General features: G+C 39.7%; 1 protein-coding gene across 2 annotated transcripts in view; it reads right to left on the bottom strand.

Moving 5' to 3' along the window:
- GLCE (glucuronic acid epimerase) overlaps positions 1 to 18,867 on the bottom strand; it is a 110,563-nt gene extending 91,696 nt beyond the window's left edge. Inside the window, exon 1 of one of the 2 annotated variants that reach the window (XM_077746459.1) lies at positions 18,720 to 18,867. The gene's annotated coding sequence lies outside the window, so the exon portion shown is untranslated. Of the gene's footprint in view, positions 1 to 16,662; positions 16,826 to 18,719 lie in introns of those variants that run through there. The other variant, XM_077746466.1, reaches the window with a different exon arrangement.
- Between the last annotated feature and the right edge of the window lie 1,243 nt (positions 18,868 to 20,110).

Raw genomic sequence — 20,110 nt, forward strand, 5'->3', positions numbered from 1 at the left:
ATGGCAACGAGAAAGAATGAAATCTGGCCATGTGTAGCAANACCATGAGAGATTCTTGAATGCTGACAAAAACTGAGGACTAATGGATGGGGGGATGGGCATGGAGGAAGGCACTTGTGGGGATGAGAACAGGGTGTTATATGGAGACCAACTTGACAATAAAGTATTAAAAAAAGAAGAAGAAGAAGAAATAGGGGTGCCTGGGTGGCTCAGTCAGTTGAGTGTCTAACTGCAGCTCAGGTCATGATATCACAGTTGATGGACTTAAGCCCCACATCAGGCTCTGTGCTGATGTTGTAGAGCCTGCTTGGGATTCTCTCTTTCTTTCTCTCTCTCTCTCTTCCTCTCTCTCTCTCTCGCTCTCGCTCTTACTCTCACTCATGCCCACTCTCGCTCAAAATAAATAAACTTAAAAAAATTTATATAAAGTTTTACAGAAGTAATGGCTGAAATTTTCCAAAGAAAATTATAAGCCTAGCTAAGCTTTTTATAACATATACAAAAGTAAAATTTATGACGACAGTAAAGATCAAAAAGGGCTTTATAAACAACCTCAACAAAATCCAACCACAAAAAAAAATTTAAGAAAACTACATGAAGGCATGTCATCAAACTGCCCAAAACTAACGATAAAGAGAAAATCTTAAAAGCAGCCAGAGGAAAAACAGACACGTTATGTATAGAAGAGTGAGGATAAGGACAACATCATATTCACAGAAACAATGCCAGTGAGAAAACACTGGAACATCTTTAAAGCACTGAAAGAAAAAAATGTCAACACAGAATTCTATACCCAGCAAAATTCTCTTCATATATGAAAGCAAAATAAAGACTTTTTCAGACTTTCAAAAGTAGAAAGAATTCATCACAAGCAGACCTACATTTTTTAAATTTTAAAGGAAATCACTTATCCAAAAGGAACATCCAGATACTAATACGGATATACATAAAGGAATGAAGAACACCAGAAATGATCATTTCAAGGGGACATATATATTATTAAAATCTCTTTAAAAGATAGCTGACTTTAAATAAAAATACTAACAATAACAATGTACTAAGGGTTTATACATGTAAAAGTAAAATGTATCACAACAGAATAAAGACTAAGACGAGAAATGAAAGTATACTTTCCTATGGTTCATATTACTATACAGAGAATGATATCAACTTTGAAAGTAGAGAAATTAAAGATGTATACTATAAACATTTATATACTATAAACCCTAAGCAACCACTAAAACAATCAAACAGGCAGTTACAGCTAAAAAGGCAACTAATGTAATAAAAGAGAATCATAGAAAATGTTCAACTAATCCAAAAGAAGACAGAAAAGAGGAACAAAGAACAGATAGGGCAAATGAAAAACAAATACCAGGATTACAGACTTAATTAAATACAATCACATCAAACATTACGCGTACAGGCATACCTCTTATTGCGCCTCACTTTTTTACACTCCACAGATAATGGTGTTTTTTACAAATTGAGGGTTTGTGAAAATGTGGTGATGAGGCAAATCCATCAGTGCCATTTTTCCACTAGTACTGTCTCACTTTATGTTTGTGTCACATTTTGGTCATTCTCACAATATTTCAAACTTTTTTTTATTATTCTATTTGTTATGGTGATCTATGATTAGTGATTGCAACACTGAAAGCTCAGATGATGGTTAGCAAGCTTAGCAATAAAGTATTTTTATTTATTTTTTAATCTTTATTATTATTGAAACACGGCATGAGTGGGGGAGAGGCAGAGAGAGAGACACAGAATCTGAAACAGGCTCCAGGCTCTGAGTTGTCAGCACAGAGCCGGACATGGGGCTCGAACCCACTAACCGTGAGATCATGACCTGAGCTGAAGTCGGACGCTCAACCGATTGAGTCACCCAGGTACCCCGCAATAAAGTATTTTTAAATTAAGGTATGTACACTGTTCTTTTAGACACAATGCTACTATATACTTAATAGACTACAGTATAGTGAAAACGTAACTTTCATACACACTGGGAAACCAAAAAATTCACCTGACACACTTTAGTGCAATATTCTCTTTATTGCAGTGATCTAGAACTGAATCCACTGGTTTCTCTGAGAACAGCAATAAAATTAATAAACATCTAGCCTGACTGATGAGGGGAACAGAGAAAGACACAACCAATATCAGGAATGAAAGAAGTGACAACTTATAGATTCTATAGGTATTAGAAGGACAATAGGAGAACATGAAAGCTTTATGCCAGTAAATTTGACAAGTTAGATGAAACAAATACAGAATTTGCAAACCACTTCGGTAACAAAGGATTCTTACCTAAAATAAAGAACCCTCAAAATTCAAAAGTAAAACAAAAAATTCAATTAAAAAATGAGAAAACAGGAGACATTTCACCAAAGAGCATATAGATAGCACATATATGTTCAACATCATGAGTCATCAAGGAAATGCAAATTAATACCATGAAGAGTTACCACTATATAACCCTATTAGAACACCTCAAGTAAAAAGTAGTGACAATACCACATGCCAAGGAAGACAGAGAAAACTAGGCCTCTCATACAATGCTCGTGGGAATCTAAAACAGTATACCACTCTGGAAAATGGGCTGACAGCTTCTTAAAATATACTTTACACTTTCTTAAATATTTACCATAATGCCCAGTAATTCACCCGCCTAGACATTTATGCCAGAGAAATGAAACCTCATTTCTTACACAGAAATGTTGGTCACAGCTGTGATGTGTAATAGACAAAATTAGCAACTGCCCAAACGTCCAACAATGGGTGAAGATTAAACAAACTCTGGTACATCCATACCATTGGATTTTGTTCAGCAATAAAAAGGAATTATTATCCAACAACTTGGATGGATTTCAAGGGAATTATGCTGAGTAAAAGAAGTCAGTCTCAAAGGTTACACACTTTTTGATTCCATTTATGTACCATCTGGAAATGGCAAAGTTCAAAAATGGAGTCCAGACTAGTGGTTGCCAGAAGTTAAGGGGATGAATAGGATTATAAAGGATCACAAGGATCTTTTTGGTGATAAGACAGTTCTGTATCTCAGTTGTAACATTGATTACACAAATCTACACGTGATAAAACTTCAAAGAATTATATACACACCCAAATGAATACATGTAAAACTGATGAAATCTGAACAGAATCTGTGTGTTGTTGCAATGCCAATCTCCTGGGTTTGATATTGCCCTATAGTTATATGAGATGTGACCACTGATGGGAATTGGATGAGGGTACATGGGACCTCTCTGTGCTAACTTCAGAACTTCCTAGGAATCTGTAATTGCTTCAAACTAAAAAAAATTTTTACAATACACTCGACCTACACACACACACACACACACACGCAGTATAAAAGTGTAAAGTTACTTAAGCAAACCAATGTCTTACTGAGATCTCAGACTTCCAATCTCCTAGCCCCTCTCCAGAAGAAACTACTTCTCATTTTCTTATGTATCCTTCCAGAGGAGTCTTTAACATAGAAGCATAAATGTGTTTATTAACATGTGCATATGTATTTGCATATATACCCACCTACACACAACTTACGTTTTTTTCACAGCTTACTTTTTTATGGTAACGTCAGCATACCGTAAATATTGTCCTGCAACTTACATTCTTCACTCAATAATGTATTAGAGACGAACTCATGCAGAGCCTTTTTTCTTTCTTTTGATGGCTGTGTGACATCCCACTGTATGCCTGTACAATTATTTATTTAACCTGTACTAAGAATCATTTAGGGGGTGCCTGGGTGGCTCGGTCGAGTAAATATCCGATCAGCTCAGGTCATGATCTCAGGGTCGTGGGACCATGCCGTGTTGGGCTCTTGGGATTCTCTCTCCCTTCCCCTCTGTTCTTCCCCTACTTGCTTGCTTGCTCGCTCGCTCTCTCTTAAAAAATAAATAATAATAATAATAATAATAATAATTTAGGGCTTAAATATTTAAAGACAAATTCTTTAAAATTATTGAGGGGGCACCTGGGTGGCTCAGTCAGTTATACGTCTGACTTTGGTTTAGGTCATGATCTCGCAGTTCATGAGTCTGAGCCCAGCCATCAGCTGAGAGCCTGGAACCTGCTTTGGACTCTATGTCTCCCTCTCTCTCTGTTCCTCCCCAACTCACTCTCTCACTCTCTCTGTCTCAAAAATAAATAAAGATTTTAAAAACAATTTTAAATAAAACAAATAAGGGGCGCCTGGGTGGCTCAGTCGGTTAAGCATCCAACTTCGGCTCAGGTCATGATCTCACGCGGGTTCGAGCCCCGTGTCGGGCTCTGTGCTGACAGCTCGCTCAGAGCCTGGAGCCTCTTTTGGGTTCTGTGTCTCCCTCTCTCTCTGACTCTACCCTGCTCACGCTCTCTCTCTCAGAAATAAATAAAAAACATTAAAAATTTTTAAAAAATAGAGTAAAATAAAATTTAACCATTTTAATAGCTAAAACCAATTTTTCCTTTCAAAGAAACTGCACAAATTTACATTCCTGCCTAGAGTGTATAAGTGAGCAATTCTATACATCCTTGCCATGGTTGGGTATTATTGAACTTTTTAATCTTTAACAACCTAGCAAGTGAAAAATGCTCTGCTGTTGTTTAAACTTGTTATTACTAACCCTTGATACTATATAAGACCGTAAGGTGCTGAGAATAAGTGATTTACCCAAGTGAAAATTTTACTATGGGGAATGATAACCAATTAATAAATGGAAAAAAAAGATTGGGGGTACTTGGTGGCTCAGTTGGTAGAACATGTGACTCTTGTTCTCAGGACTGCAGGTTTGAGCCCCATATTGGGTATAGAGATTACTTTAAAGTAAAATTTTAAAAAAAATCAGAGTTGAAAAAGTCCTTAGAGAATACTTCATTAAATATTACTCAATACATGCTTTTTAACACCATAATGAGAAATTGTCCCCCCTTTTTCATTTCAATTGTTAAGAATACCTTCATTATGTACCAACATGTCCCTTTGTCTAATTTCCATTCACTGTTCCTAGTTCTATCCCCTGGGGATACAAAAGATATGTTTACTCCTTCTTCCATATGCCATTCCTTCATGTGTTTACCAGAACCACAGATCTGAGTCAGGAAGAATATTAAAGATCATTCGATTACCAATTTGAAAAGCATTCCCATATACCCCACTAAAGTCTTCTTTTTTCCTGGCTGAAAATCTCAAATATTTCAATTATTTTGCAAGTATCTGTTTCAGACACTGCTTCATTCTGATCACCCTCCTCCGAATATACTACTAGCATCCTCCTCAAAATGTGGCAAATAGAACTGAGAACTCAGCTAAAGGCAGAATAGAAGGATAATCAACTTTGTTTTAGACAATCTGCTTCAAAATAATGCTATTTAAGTTGAGTGTGAACCTTTGGGGCAGTATAATAAACCACTGACTCATCAACTTCAGACAAATAAAGAGACCCACCTAAGCATACACCTACTTCAAACAAACATATAAAAAAATCCCACCTGTTAACACTCCAAGTCTTCAACACTGTATTTGGGTCAGATTTTTTTAAAAAATCAATTATAAGGCTTTGTTTGTCCCTATGAACTAGACATATCAAATATAAAATTATTACAACAAATATTTTCTTAGGTAGTGTCTCATTATTAGAAATTAGTAAAGGGAGGATCCTGATTCTGTCACATAATTTTGAGAGCACTGGATAAACATCTTTAAAAATTTACTTTTAATGTTTATTTATTATTGAGACAGAAACACAGCATGAGTGGGGGAGGGACAGAGAGAGAGGGAGACACAGAATCTGAAGCAGGCTCCAGGCTCCGAGCTGTCAGCACAGAGCCCAACGCGGGGCTCAAACCCACAAACGGTGAGATCGTGACCTGAGCCGAAGTTGGCCGCTCAACCGACTGGGCCACCCAGGCGCCCCGTGGATAAACATTTTAAATAGGACATGGGGGGAGGCAGCATCCTGAGGGACACCACTAAGAATGAACTACAGTTTAATTTTAACATCAGCCCATTAATCAATCACAAATCCACCTACCTATGCAAGTATTCAGATTACAGTTCTCTAACTTGTCTATAAAGATATCATAAAAGGCTGTCAAATACTATCTGTATAACCTTGGGGGTCCCTTACCTCATTTGTAAAACAGAACTAAATGAGGCAATCTATGTAAAACCATTTAACCCAGGGCCCAGCACAAAATTAAAAATCCAATAAATGTAGCTATAATTCTAGATCTACTATGGATGGCAGAGTACCTCCTGATGTACCTACCAGTTTACTCATCCTGTAAGAAAGGAAGTGAAGCGTGAGGCATGACTTGTTCTCTGGGAACCCATGCTGGCTCCCAGTGATCAGCACCTTCTTCTTTAAGTATCAACAACACGTGCGTTCAAAAATCTGAGAATCTGGGGCGCCTGGGTGGTTCGGTCAGTTGAGCATCTGACTTTGGCTCAGGTCATGATCTCATGGTTTGTGAGTTCGAGCCTTGCATCAACTCGCTGCTGTCAGCACAGAACCCACTTCAGATCCTGTCCCCCCTCTCTCTCCCTGGCCCTCCCCAGCTTGCACTCTCTCTCAAAAATAAACATATATACAAAATTTTTTTTAATCTGAGAATTTGTTCAGGAATGACACCTAGTTCATCAGTTTATTATTATCTGCAACCTTTACTTGTTTTCCAACACTGTATATACTTCCGCAGCTAAAACACTCTTTTACATATAGTAGATAGAGAAATTTTTCGTTGAATTTTCTTTTAAAAATCAGGATGTATTTCTTGGTTTTAATAATCATGGTTATATAAAGATGTCAATGAGGGTACACTAAGTAAAAGGTGTAGGGGAATCTTCTGTACTAGCTTTGCAATTCTCCTGGGAATACATAACTACTTCAAAATTAAACATTTTTTAAAAATTAAGATCTTTTCTCACTTCTGATAAATTCGTTCTTTAAATTCCTCAAATAACACCAACCACTATTAGGTGCTCACCTTTAGCAGCGTTTACAGCCTTATAATTAATCTGAAATAGAAGATATGGATTCCAACAAATAGGAATTCTCATAATACCCCTACTTATCCTAGGCTACACAAAGAATTAGTATTCAGTAAACAATAGCCATCCCCAAATTTTATTTTTGGAAACAAGAGCCTTAAAAGAAATCTATCCTAAAAACAAATATTTTTATGCTTAAAGCATTAAAGCTCTGTACAATCTAATTAAAACCTCTGATTCTGGGGCGCCTGGGTGGCTTAGTCAGTTAAGCATCCGACTTTCGCTTAGGTCATGATCTCGCGGTTCGTGGGTTCGAGTCCCGCATCGGGCTCTGTGCTGACTGCCGGCTCAGAGCCTGGAGCCTGTTTCAGTCTGTGACTCCCTCTCTCTGACCCTCCCCTGCTCACGCCGTCTCTCTCTCTCTCTCCTAGAAATAAATAAAACATTAAAAAAAAACAAAAACCTCAGATTCTGATTCCTGGGGCACCTGGGTGGCTCATTCGGTTAAGCATCTGACTTCGGCTCAGGTCGCGATCTTGCAGTTCATCCGTTCAAACCCCACGCCCGGCTCTATGCTGACAGCTCAGAGCCTGGAATCTGATTCAGAGTCTGTGTCTCTCTCTCTTTCTTACCCTATCCCACTTGTGCTCTGTCTCTCTCTTTCAAAAATAAATAAATGTTTAAAAAATTTTTTTTAAAAACCTGATTCTTACTGCTCGAATCACATATTTAGCAGTAACATTCAAGTCAAGCTCAAGATCTTTGATGTATGAGACCAATTACCACTAAATAGTACCATTAGCATGAAACCCTTTTTATTTTTATTTTTTTATGTTTTTTTTAAATTTATTTCTGAGAGAGAGAGAGAGACAGCATGAGCAGTGGAGGGTCAAAGAGAGAGGGAGATACAGAATCCGAAACAGGTTCCAGGCTCTGAGTTGGCTGTCAGCAGAGAGCCTGACGCGGGGCTCAAACCCACGAACCATGAGATCATGACCTGAGCCAAAGTCAGGCGCTTAACTGACTGAGCCACCCAGGTGGCCCGTTGAAACCCTTTTTAAAAATATATTTCTGTCATGGATAATTGATTTCTGAATTAAGTAAATAAGAGTTTAGGAAAATGATAAAATTTTATTTGTAATTATTCAAGTTCAAACTTCTAATGTTAAGCAACAAAGTCATGAAAATTCTGCTAAAACTTGAACTCTCAAACAAAGAAATCCTAAAATACCTAAAAAAAATAAAGTATCTTTCCCCTAAATATCTCCAAATAGGTTTTGTACTTTAGAGTTTCTTTCAGGTATTAACTGTCTAATTTTCAAAAACTTGGCTTTCCTTTTTGGAACAGTACTACAGAACTGGTACAATAAACAGAAGTGCTATTGTCAAAGAATCGATCCAATAATAAAAAGAGCTAAGGCCACTTGTCTTATAGAAAATTACTGCCAAATGCTGCCAGACCCTGCTTTTCTTCCTCCTGGGCTAGTAGCCAGATACTAATCATTTTTAGACCCTTTCTAATTTTTAGTACACAATTTAGTACACAATACCACATCTGAACTAGACAGTATTTTAATGAATGTTCTCCATAATTCGTCTAATGTTCTGGCATACACATATAAACACACACACACACACGATCTATTACACCTCTGGAAGTATATATAATAAAGTGATTAACACTGGTTGCCTCTCAGGCAACTCTTTGGGTCTTTGAATTTTGTATGTTTTTGTAAAAACTATTCAAAAATTGTCTATTAATTCCAGTTAAAATATTTTACCTTACAAAATAATGCATGAGACTTTCTTTTAAAGATATTTTTAAAATATTTTAATATGTAATTGTTTTAAAAACAATTTACAATGCTGAATGTTCAACTTCAAATATAATAAAAAACACAAATTAAAGTTAAGATCATTTCTGCTTACCAAATTAGAAAAGCTGAATACTGGCATATAAATTGGCAGACCCTTTCGAGAAAGCAATACAGCAATATCTAATTTTTTTAAGGTCTTATTTTTGACTAAAAATTTTTATTCCTGCCCTAAGAAAATAAGTATGTAGAACAATTTATGCAAATATTTTCTTCAATGTCATTAGCAGAGGAAAAGTTTTTCAATAATTAGGAATGGTTAAATCACTACATACCCATTCAATAGAACACTGTGCTATCATTAAAATTTAGGTTTTGAAATCATTTTAACAAAGTAGGAAAATCTTCATGATATAATGCTTGGTAGAGAATAAACAGCACACTATGAATAAATGTATTCATCAGAAGAAGAAAAAGAATGTACAACATAACGTTAGTAATGTTTACATTTGGGCTGAGCTTAAATTTTTGTCTTTTGTATTTCTCCAAGTTTTTAAAATAAGTACCTAGAACTTATAAAATCGGGGAAAAATACAATATTAACCTATAGAACATAAACACATGCCTTTATTCTTAAATTTATAATACTGAAAAACTGATGTAGTATTTATTTATTTTTGGTTTTTTAAGCTTATTTATTTTGAGAGAGGGGGCTGGGGGAAGAGGTAGAGAGAGAGGAGGGAGAAGGAGAGGGAGATGGAGAGAGACAGAGACAGAGACAGGGACAGAGAATCCCAAGCAGGCAACGTGCTGTCAGCGAGAGCCCAATGAGGGGCTCAATCTCACAAATTGTGAGACCACGACTTCAAGCTGAAATCAAGAGTTGGATGCTTAACCAACCCAGCCACCCAGGAGCCCCAAATTGATACAGTATTTAAGCAACTGAATTTAAAAAAAAAAAAAAAAAAGTTGAAATAAATTAGGTCAAAACCTTCTAATTAATGACATTTAGGGAAACCAATAAAGAGTAACTCAAATTACCGTGTATCTTAAAATCATTCTTACCATAGAGTAAGCACTACCATAAGTACAAGAAGCACTAGCAGCTAGCTCATTTTTAAATCAATACAATTAAAAAATAAAAGAAGGGGCACCTGGGTGGCTCAGCTGGTTAAGTGTCCAACTTTGGCTCAGGTCATGATCTAGCAGTTCGAGAGTCCGAGTCCTGCATCAGGCTCTGTGCTGACAGCTCAGAGCCTGGAGCCTGCTTCAAATTCTGTGTGTGTCTCTCTCTGCCTCTCCCCAGCTTGTATGCTCTCTCTCAAAAATGAATAAATGTTAAAAAAAAATTTTTCATAAAAATAAAAAAATAAAAGAAAATATCAGACTATCATATGGTACACAATATGAAAATTAAATCCCATCAAACAAGATTAATAATGTAATTATGAGTTAAATTATAATGATAGTTATTAGGATAAATAATATCCCTGGAAGAAAGAACTGCTTAAATGAACATACAACATCTAAACTAATAAATATAACCAAACTTTTCCTTTAAATAAGCGGAGTCTGCTACTGGGAAAAGTAGTTATTGATGAATAAATTATCATTTCTCAGACATTAATCTGTATAGTTGCAAATGAAGATGAAGCGTACCCCTAAAATTATTTCCAACACTACTGCCCACTTAACTCACAAGTTTACTATCACTCTTTGCACCCCTCAGTGGGTTACCACTGCCTTAAGGCCAAATTCCTTACACTGGTTAAGACTCATGGGATGGTCCCTGCTTTCACTCCCCACTCCTTCCTTCTCACTGCTTTCTACATCCTAACCCAACTGTGGGCAAGTTGAGCCAGCAACCTTTCCATCACCTGTAAGCAAGTGAGAAGATTCGCATGCACATTAGAGTTTGAAAACCACTGCACCAGCCTTCCTGAATGACCTGCAGATCCTCAAATCTGCCCTGCTGGCTTGCTCTCTGCGCTCTGTGCAAATGCAGTTCCCTACCTAGAGTGTTCTCTCACCCCAATCCCTACAAGGTATCCCATCCACCATGTTTCCTATTAGTCTTTCAAGTCAGCCTAGAAATCATTTCAAAAGAAAACTGTGAACTTTTCCAGAATTAGAAAAATATTTCTCAAGATCTCGTCTATCATTGTAGGAGCTCTTATTTGCATTATTCACCAACTAAAGCCATTTCTAGAATTACTTAAGACCATCAAAGAAAGCCTTTGCTTGACATAACTAATACATGACAAAAATAAAAAAACAGACTCAAAGCATTTTTACCCACATTACGAATGCATTAGCAAAACTGATTTCAAAGTGTACAGGATGTTTGAAAAATATACAGTAGAACCAAATATCAGAAAAAAATGACCTATTGTCCATTTTCTGGAGGAGGGAGAGCAAGTAATAAGGAATATGGCTTAAAAAAAGGCAAACCCAGATGAAAGAGAACTGTGTAAAGCCTGGATAAAGCTATGTTTTATGTCAGATATAAGAAACAAGTGTGGACCAGAAACAGTTCTCCAACATTTTTAACAAGTTCGAGATAATCTCACAGTACATGATTAGTTACTAATTTATTTTCAATCATTTAATGATCATCTAACATGATCATCTAAGATTAAGAATTATGTGTATCTTTCTCTTTCTCTCTCTATATACATATATATGTGTGTATATATATATATATATATATATATATATATNAACTCCTAACTATTCAGCCAAGGACTTTAACGTTATAGCCACCAAAAGACAGTACAAAGTTGTTCACAGTACAAAGTTGTTCACAGCAGCTTTGTTCCTAAGAGTTACAAACTGGAAATGGGCCAAATGTATCAAAAGAATAGAAAAAGTATATGTAACCAACGGAATACTATACTGCAATAAAAAGGAATGAGCAACTGTTAAAAAAAAACCAAACAAACATGGATGAATCTCACAGACATAATGCTGAAGAAAGGAAACCAGGCTGATTCAATCTGTATGAAGTTCAGGAATAAACAAAACTAATCTGTTATGAGAGAAGTCTGAATAATGGTTACCTTTGGGAAATACTGACCAGGAGAGAACATGAGGAAGGTTCCTAAGGTCCTGGAAGTGTGCTATATCCTGCTCGGTTTGGTGACTACATGTTTACACATGCAGAAGTTCATTAAGCTGTTAAGAATTTCTACAGTTTACTATATATGACTTTCTTGAAGTCCCATAAGCTTTTTTTAGAAAATGGAAAATTCCTCTTCCTTAAGCCAGCCAGGAAAGAGGAACAAAGGAAGGAGGAAAAGTTAAATCATTTTCAAATTCCTGCTTTGAAGTTCAATTATCCTATCTATTGAACAAAAATTTGAGCACCTACTTTGTAACAGGTTCTGTTCTGGGCGCTGGAGAGACAGCACCGAATAAAATGAGAAAAACTCCCCGCCCTCATGGATCTTCTAGTATAGTAGGGGTAGAAAGACAATAAAAAACATAGAGTACCCTGGATAGCAGAAAGAACAAAATAAAGAAACAAAGCAGGAAAGAGAAATAGGAAGAGAATGTGTGGAAGGGATGCAGTAATTTTAAACAAGGTGGCCAGTCCAGACCTCACAGAAGGGGTGTTATTTTTTTTTAATTTTTTTAAATGTTTTATTTATTTCTGACAGAGAGAGAGAGAGAGAGAGGCACAGAATCTGAAACAGGCTCCAGCTGGACACCTGACTCCAGCTAGGTGTCAGCACAGAGCCTGATGCGGGGCTCAAACCCACAAACCGCAAGATCACGACCTGAGCCGAAGTCGGACGCTTAACCGACTGAGCCACGCAGGCGCCCCAGAAGGGGTGATATTTTAACTAAGACTTGAAGGAAGGGAGAGAGACATGGATGTGTGGAAGAGCATGTTCCAGGCCCCCTGAAACAGACAGAAGCCCAACTGTGACTGCAGGGAGGTGAGCAAGGGTCAGATTACAAACAGACAAAACAAAAACGATGAGAGTTTAAGGAGTTTTACTCCAACTCCTCACTTAAAGATTAACTTAAATCGGGGCACCTGGCTGGCTCAGTGGCTAGAGCTGGTGACTCTTGATTTCCGCTCAGGTCGTGATGTCACAGTTCGTAGAGTTAGAGCTCCGAGTCCGGCTCTGAGCTGACAACGCGGGGCCTGCTTGAGATTCTCTCTCTCCCTTGCTCTCTGCCCCTCTCCCGCACACTGGCACTCTCTCTCTCTCAAAATAAATTAACATTAAATAAATAAATAGGTAAATATTTTTAAAAGATTAACTTAAGTCAAATGTCTTTTACACAGAAAGTTCTGTAACCCTAGCCCAAGCCACCCTGATCTAATCTTCTGAGCTCCTACAGCTGTTTCACTCATGACATCTTCACCTACTGCCTTGCAATTAAATACATACTGTCTCCCACTCCCAAATAACCCAAGCCTCTTCAGGGCAGGGACTGGATTTTTTGCTTTTTTCGTATCTCTATAGTTGCCCAATGGATGGTATTTAAATGGTGACTGGTAAGGCTGATGCCAATAACAACTTCTTCAGGCATAAGATGAGTAAACTGAGGGTAGATTTTTAAAAAGAAAAAAGGAGGGAGGACAGAAACAAAGACTAGGGAACTACGTGAGTTAAGGCACTGAGGCGTCTCCATGTGTCATGATCCAAAGTCCCTATTTTCTCTGAGCTGGGTCCTTAAGACTCTGAGATCCTCAACATCACTTTTTCTAAAAGCCACTCCAGGTTTTTTTTTGGGGGCGGGGGGGAATGCAGGGGAAACAGGCACCCAGCATTCCTTTCAAGTAATGGTTTTATTACACCTATGTGCACAGCTAGCTTAACAAAGAAAATCTTAACCAATCAGCTGTGTGATCTTGAGCAAGTCATTCAACTACTCTTGCTTGTGTCAGTTCCCTCCTATGCTATGTGAAGGGCGGGATTAAATGATCTCAGAAGTCCAATCTCAAATTCTCCCTACTTTGGCTTTTTTGAAAAAACTGAATGAATAAACATGACAACCTATTTCTTCGATTTATAAAATGAATAAAATATCTTTGAATAATTTGAATACGCTGAGTAAGCAGTCACTTCAAAAAGCAGCATGGTATTTGGAAAAGCACAGAACGTGGAGTCCAACAGACCTGAATCTAGTTATAGCATGCTGCTTAGTAGATAATGACCCTGAGCAAGTATTAAATCTTCAGCCAATAAACAGACAATATGAAGACACACCTGCACTGACAACAATCATGTCCCACACAGAAAGCAGCCAGGGAGGTAAAAAATACCTACCACATCACTGATATCAAGATCTGAAATACCCAAACCAGTTTATAACTTTCCTACCAATTTTAGTTACAGGGATTAGTGGTTGCCGCCGAATCTGCACGTTTAACGGAGGAACCCTTAACTCCTATAGTACCGGCAGTCTTCTTAAATATGAGGATAAGAACTATAGATCTAGTATCAGTTTGTGGTCATAGGGGTAAGAGAATAAGATAATTCAGAAAACCCCAAAGTTTAGAAAAATAGGACAAGACTGAGATTTGGGCTTAACTCGGACATTATGAAAATGATCAATCATGGCCCAGAGTTCAACCCTGTAATGAGAGCCAACTGCATAAAATATAAGACAAATATAAATTTGGCTTTGAGTCCAGGAGGACCCCGCGACAGACATAAATAATTACAGCATACTACTGAACGTAAGAGAATGAATGAACGAGACAGAGAGAGTGCATAACTCGGTGGGGTAAGGAAGAGGGACGACCAGAAGACTTAAAAAGCAGATAGTGCTTAAGTTGTATCTTGGAAAAGCAGTAGACTTTGTCAGCAAGGCAGGAAAAAGCAAGGCATTCTAAACAGTGGGGAGAATATATGAGAAGGCTCTGAGTCAGGCAACAGTATGACTCTTTCAGTGAATTGACTGGATTAGTACAGTTGGAGCCTCAGATTTACGGCGGGGGAAAAGCAGGAAATGAGCCAGATGATGAAAGGCCTAGTAACGATAAAGAGTTAGAATTAAATGTGTGCTGTAGGTAAAGGAGAAGCATGCATTTGAAGAAAGAAGCATTGAACAGATTTGCATTTCAGAAGTCACCTTGGCAGGTGGGTAAAGGATGGATTCAAGGGGGTCAACCACCAGAGACCTCATCCTACACCCAAAGTTAAATAAGTACATTACCTTATCACACAGATACTCTATTACAGAACCAGAAATCAGAAATGAAAGAAAAATAATGCTTTAAGAGATAAAGCTAAAGCATTAAAAGAAAATCATTTACCTTCATGAATGTATATTCTGGAATTAAATAGTTCCTATATATCTTAAACAGAAAGAAGTCTCTAAAATTAGGTATCATATATAAAAATTACATGGATCTAGTTGTATCCTGAGAACCGGCTACTCTTTCTTGAGGCATCCATTTCTTTCTGTAAACAGAATACTGCTGACAGGCAACATCAAAACTAATGCAAAAGAATCCTTGGAATTGGAATTTACACTGATTATTGACCGGGACTTCTCTTTAATTTTATATATATGGAAACTAAGGCCCTAAGAGCTAAGAAATTACCCAAGGTCATATGGCTAGTAGCACAGTGGAGATTGGAAATCATCTCTTATGATTTCCTTTCTAAAAACTGCTTTAGTGTATTACATTGATAATTCCAGAATTTTGAACAGTGACCCATTATAGTAATGAAATATAAATAGCAATAATAAATTACAGTAATAATGAACCATAAAATTATTTTCGTTTCATAGGCCTCAGAAGAGAAACAAATCTATTAGATGTGTGCATAGGTTCGACAAAAGAAATCTCTTCCTGAAATCTGTGCCACAATATGAACATCTCCATCCCCACCACAGGAATACAACGCATTCTTGTCCAAGGAGTTTAAAAACTTCCCTTCTCAAACTTGGAAATAATTAAATTTTAAAAAAGAAAGGCCTTAAATTGTTTTATTTTTTTAAGTTTATTTATTTGAGAGAAAGAGGAAGAGAGACAGGTATAGGTAGGGGCAAAGAGAGAGAGGAGAGAGAATCCCAAGCAGGCTCGGCACTGTCAGCGCAGAGCCCCATGTGGGGCTCAAACTCATGAACCATCAGACCATGATCAGAGCCGAAATTCAGAGTTGGCTGCTTAACTGAGCCACCCAGGCGTACCTAATTTATTTTTATACCATTAAATATCCAACATCTTTAACATGTGTTAACATTTTATTTAGAGCCCAGTAATGCTCTGCTTACTCTGTTGTGCTCCCCACCCCCTATAATTTTAGATTCTTGAAATACATTTTTTCCTTCGCTAGTATACACAATGGGAGTGGCAACACTGACAAAATGCCTTATTAATACTGTACATTTCAAAATTTGCATAGTTGACCAAAAGGTTTTAATTTCTTTAATTTTCACTTGTTAATGTCCACTCATTGAAATAGATTCAAATAATAACAAAAGTATAAAATTATACTTTTTACAGCTCTCTTCCATGCCTCTGCAATGCTTTCTTATTAAAGAATGCCCAAAGGGGCACGTGGGTGGCCCAGGCAGTTAAGGGTCTGACTCTTGATTTCAACTCAGGTCATGATCTCGGTTTGAGAGTTTGGGCCCTGCATGGGGCTCTGTGCAGTCAGCACAGACTGGGATCTCTTTCTCTTTCTCTCTCAAAAATAAACAAACAAACACTTAAAAAGAGAATCCCCCAAATACTTAAAAGTTTGATGTGTCTCCTTACAGACTTCTTTATGCTTATATAACAAAAGGTGCTAAGCCTCGAAGAGTCAAAATATATTTAACACTCAAACTCTACTGATAATTCAATCTTTCTTTAGTAATTCGGAAGATAGATCATACCTTACTTGGTTTCTGGTTATGACAACAGACATGTATTAGATTATTACTCAGAGGTTATTTTAAAAAGTGAGCTGAACTCCAATGTTTCTTCATTATCAGCATCTCAGTTATTTTATGTATTCATTTTATTTGCTGTCTCTCGCTCCACATGGGTTATATGTGAGCTGGCATCACGGTACCTCCAATGCTGTGACACCTAGCAGATAAAGATTTGTTGACTGATTAATAGGTTTACTTTGAAATCATGAAAGCTGCCCTTTTTTCAAAGTTACTGAAATCTGCTTAATTTATCATTTGTCTTTATCAAAAATAATGAAGGGGGAAAAAATGGTCTGCTTAGGGTTTTTTAACTATAGTTCCACCCAGATACCTGCTCAACTGATCAGTTTTGACAGCCATAAAAGTCAAGGAGGCATTTGGGTTTGAATTAGAACTAAAGCAAAAAACAAACAAACAAACAAAACATCGGAAACTCTTCAAAGAGTTAAATATTGCTATGCAGGATTCCCTCCTTTTTAAAACATGATGGCAAAACTCAAGGATTAAGTACACTGCCCCTAATCTTTCTGCTTCCAAGATAAAAAGATATGTCAATCTAAAAAAAAAAAAACTGACACTAAGAAAAAGACTAAGGCAGGCAAAAGTCTTTGCTTTGTCCAAGTCAAATTTGTCTGTTTACCCAAAATTACATAATTCTTGTGAATATGGGCTCCACCGCCTGCCACATCAGGCTTCATTTACAGGCCTCTGTGATGAAGTAGCTATCTAACCTGAAGAAATGTCAAGCAGATGCACAGACTTTCCAAGCTATACATTTATTTAAAAAAAAAAAAAAAGCACACATACACATACATACAGGCCATTTGATTTGAATTTCACCAAAGACTGGGCTAGTTCCCAAGAACTCTCCATTAGAGTCCAGACGGACTCAAGCTTTACACTGAAACCGTTCAGCAGGATTCTCTAAAAGACCTGTGAGCCAGCCATCCTTCAGGTCTCAAATGACGCAGAGCTCTCGCTCTGGGACTTCAAATTCCAATACGGTGTTTGGAACTCAAACTTAAAAGCTCTCCCTCTCCACGAACGGTTTTCGGAGGGCAGAGAGAAGCCGGGACACACGTACTTCCCAGCACTACTGGACTCTGCCGAGCACGCAGGCAAGACTTCAGGAACAGATCTAATAACGCAGGATCAGCAGAGCGGACTCGAGGAAAGTGAGGCCAAAAGCACACGGCCTTCCCCATCTTCCGCGCCGGGCGCGCTCCACCTGAGGACACTCGCCTCCGAAAACCACCTACAGTCTACACCGCACCTAAGGCGCGGCCACTCTCACGCTCCTGGGGCAGCGAGACCAGCACGCCCCCACGGGGATCCCGGGGCAGGGAAAAAGCAAACTGCAGAACAAACCCACGGTTTCTCCAACTAAGAAACGACCCCGATCGATCTTCCCACGGAGCACCATCTCGTCCAGGAAAGAGACCCGTTCCAGGATGCTGGCCGGCCACAGACTTGTCCGGCGGGCCGGCTCGGGGCGTCACCGGGGAGCCCCCCGAGCCCACCCAGGCGCCCGCTGAGCCGCGCCCTCCGTTCGAGATCACCCCGCGGAGACCCGCTAACCCGCCCGGTCGCCCCCCGGAAAGACCGGAGAACATGCCAAGTTACCGCCCCCCTCTGGGCAAAACAGAAACCCGAGAAAAGACACCGGGCTCCGCCGAGCACCCTTACGCCCCCGGCAGCCCACCAAGGCGGCCCGACCCCTGCAGGACGCCGACACATCGCCCTCTCGCCGGGAGACCCGGATAAACAGAACCCCCCTCCCCGGAACCCTAATACGCTGCTTCTCCACCCAGGGATGCGAAACACTCCCGCTCAAAGGACCCCTGAAAACCCCCTAATGATCTGCCCCTTCGGAGACCTAGGACCTGCTAAACTGAATCCTCTGCACCCAAAGAGCCTGCGACCGCGGTAAGAGGACCNCGGAGCCCGCCCGCTCCGGCTGCTCCGAGTCCCCGCTCCCCGACCGCTCGGCAGCCGAGACGCGCTCCGGGCTTCCTTACCTGGGGGCGCCGGAGGGCGAGCGGACCGAGGAGCCCTGAGGAGGAGAAGGCGGCGGCAGGGAAGGGGCGGCCCAGGCCTGCGGCTGCCGCAGCTCAAACCTCTCCGCGAGGAAGCGCTTGTGTGAGGAGAGCCCTCCCGCTTCGCGCGCAGCCGGGAGACCAAGCCACAGCCGTGCCCACCGCTCTTCCCGCGAGATCCCAGCCACGGCTAGGGGCGGCCGCGGCGGCCCGAGTGACAGCCCGGAGCGCCTATCAGCGGCGGCGCGGGAGGCGGGACTCGGAGCCCTTTGGGACCAATTGTAAAATAGAAAAGGCGACTCGTCCCGCCCACCGCTTCTCCCCTCCCCCGCCCCTCATAATTAACTGGGGGCAAAAGTAGCAGCGACCTTACCTAGTCAGAGGCGGTGGCAGATCACTGGACGCTGTCTTGGATGGCAAGCCTGGCTTCTGTCTGGTCCGGCTCAGCCTCCGTAGACGCATCTGGTTCGGGGAAGAAGCAGGTCTTCACACCGGTGTAGGCTTAGAAGCCGTTACCCTTGGTTACAGCGCGGCCCGAAGTGCGGAAGGGTCTCACCTTCCCGGTTGAAAGCGCACCCTCCTGGGGTTACCTGGGTGTAAACCCCCTTAGCCCCCCATCTCGCCTCTCCTCCCTCTCAGTCTCAAACAGGGCGCCATTGTTGAGATGCCCGTGTTTTCCAAACCCCAAGTTGGGACATCTGGTCTGACAAAGGACTCTTGTGATTCGATCATTTATTTCTACTTCAAGCCTTCTAGAAAAGTAAAAAGTAAATCTCACTTGAATCCCAGTATAACAAAATCCAAAATTACGTGAAAAGTTCTATCACTGTTGACCCCAGTGTCTATACAGACAGGACACTGAATAAATGAAAGGAATGAACGAAGAATGCGACATTTGAATATTTGAAGTCTGGACCCGCCCCAGAAAATCCACGCTTTCTTCCTTAGCCTTTTCTCTACAATGACAGCCAATCTCTGCACCCATAAGTCCAATCACTCCATTATTATGCGTGTTCTGTAGCCTTCATCTTCCTGACCTCCTTCCCATACCCATAGCAAGAAGTGCCCTTTCTCCTCATCAAGGTTAACCCCTGCACCTGTGTACTGGATCTCAGCCATTCCCAGATTTTGTTGAATCATCCATCCTTTCTTTCCCCATTATCAATTTCCCCCTCTAATCTGGCTCCTTTCTCCTACAAGCACACTCAGTCTCCTCCAACTTTTGAACAGAACAAAACCACCCTGCCTCTTCCACACTCTAAAGGTACTCTATCTCTTCTCAGAATCACATTTCTTCAGAGACCTTAAAATATGTTTGCTGTCTCCACTTTCTCTTCTCTTAATTTTTCCCACCACAATGTTGCTTTCACCCA

This window comes from Crocuta crocuta, unplaced genomic scaffold (genome assembly GCF_008692635.1).
Source record: "Crocuta crocuta isolate KB4526 unplaced genomic scaffold, BGI_CrCroc_1.0 scaffold130, whole genome shotgun sequence".
NCBI lineage: Eukaryota > Metazoa > Chordata > Mammalia > Carnivora > Hyaenidae > Crocuta > Crocuta crocuta.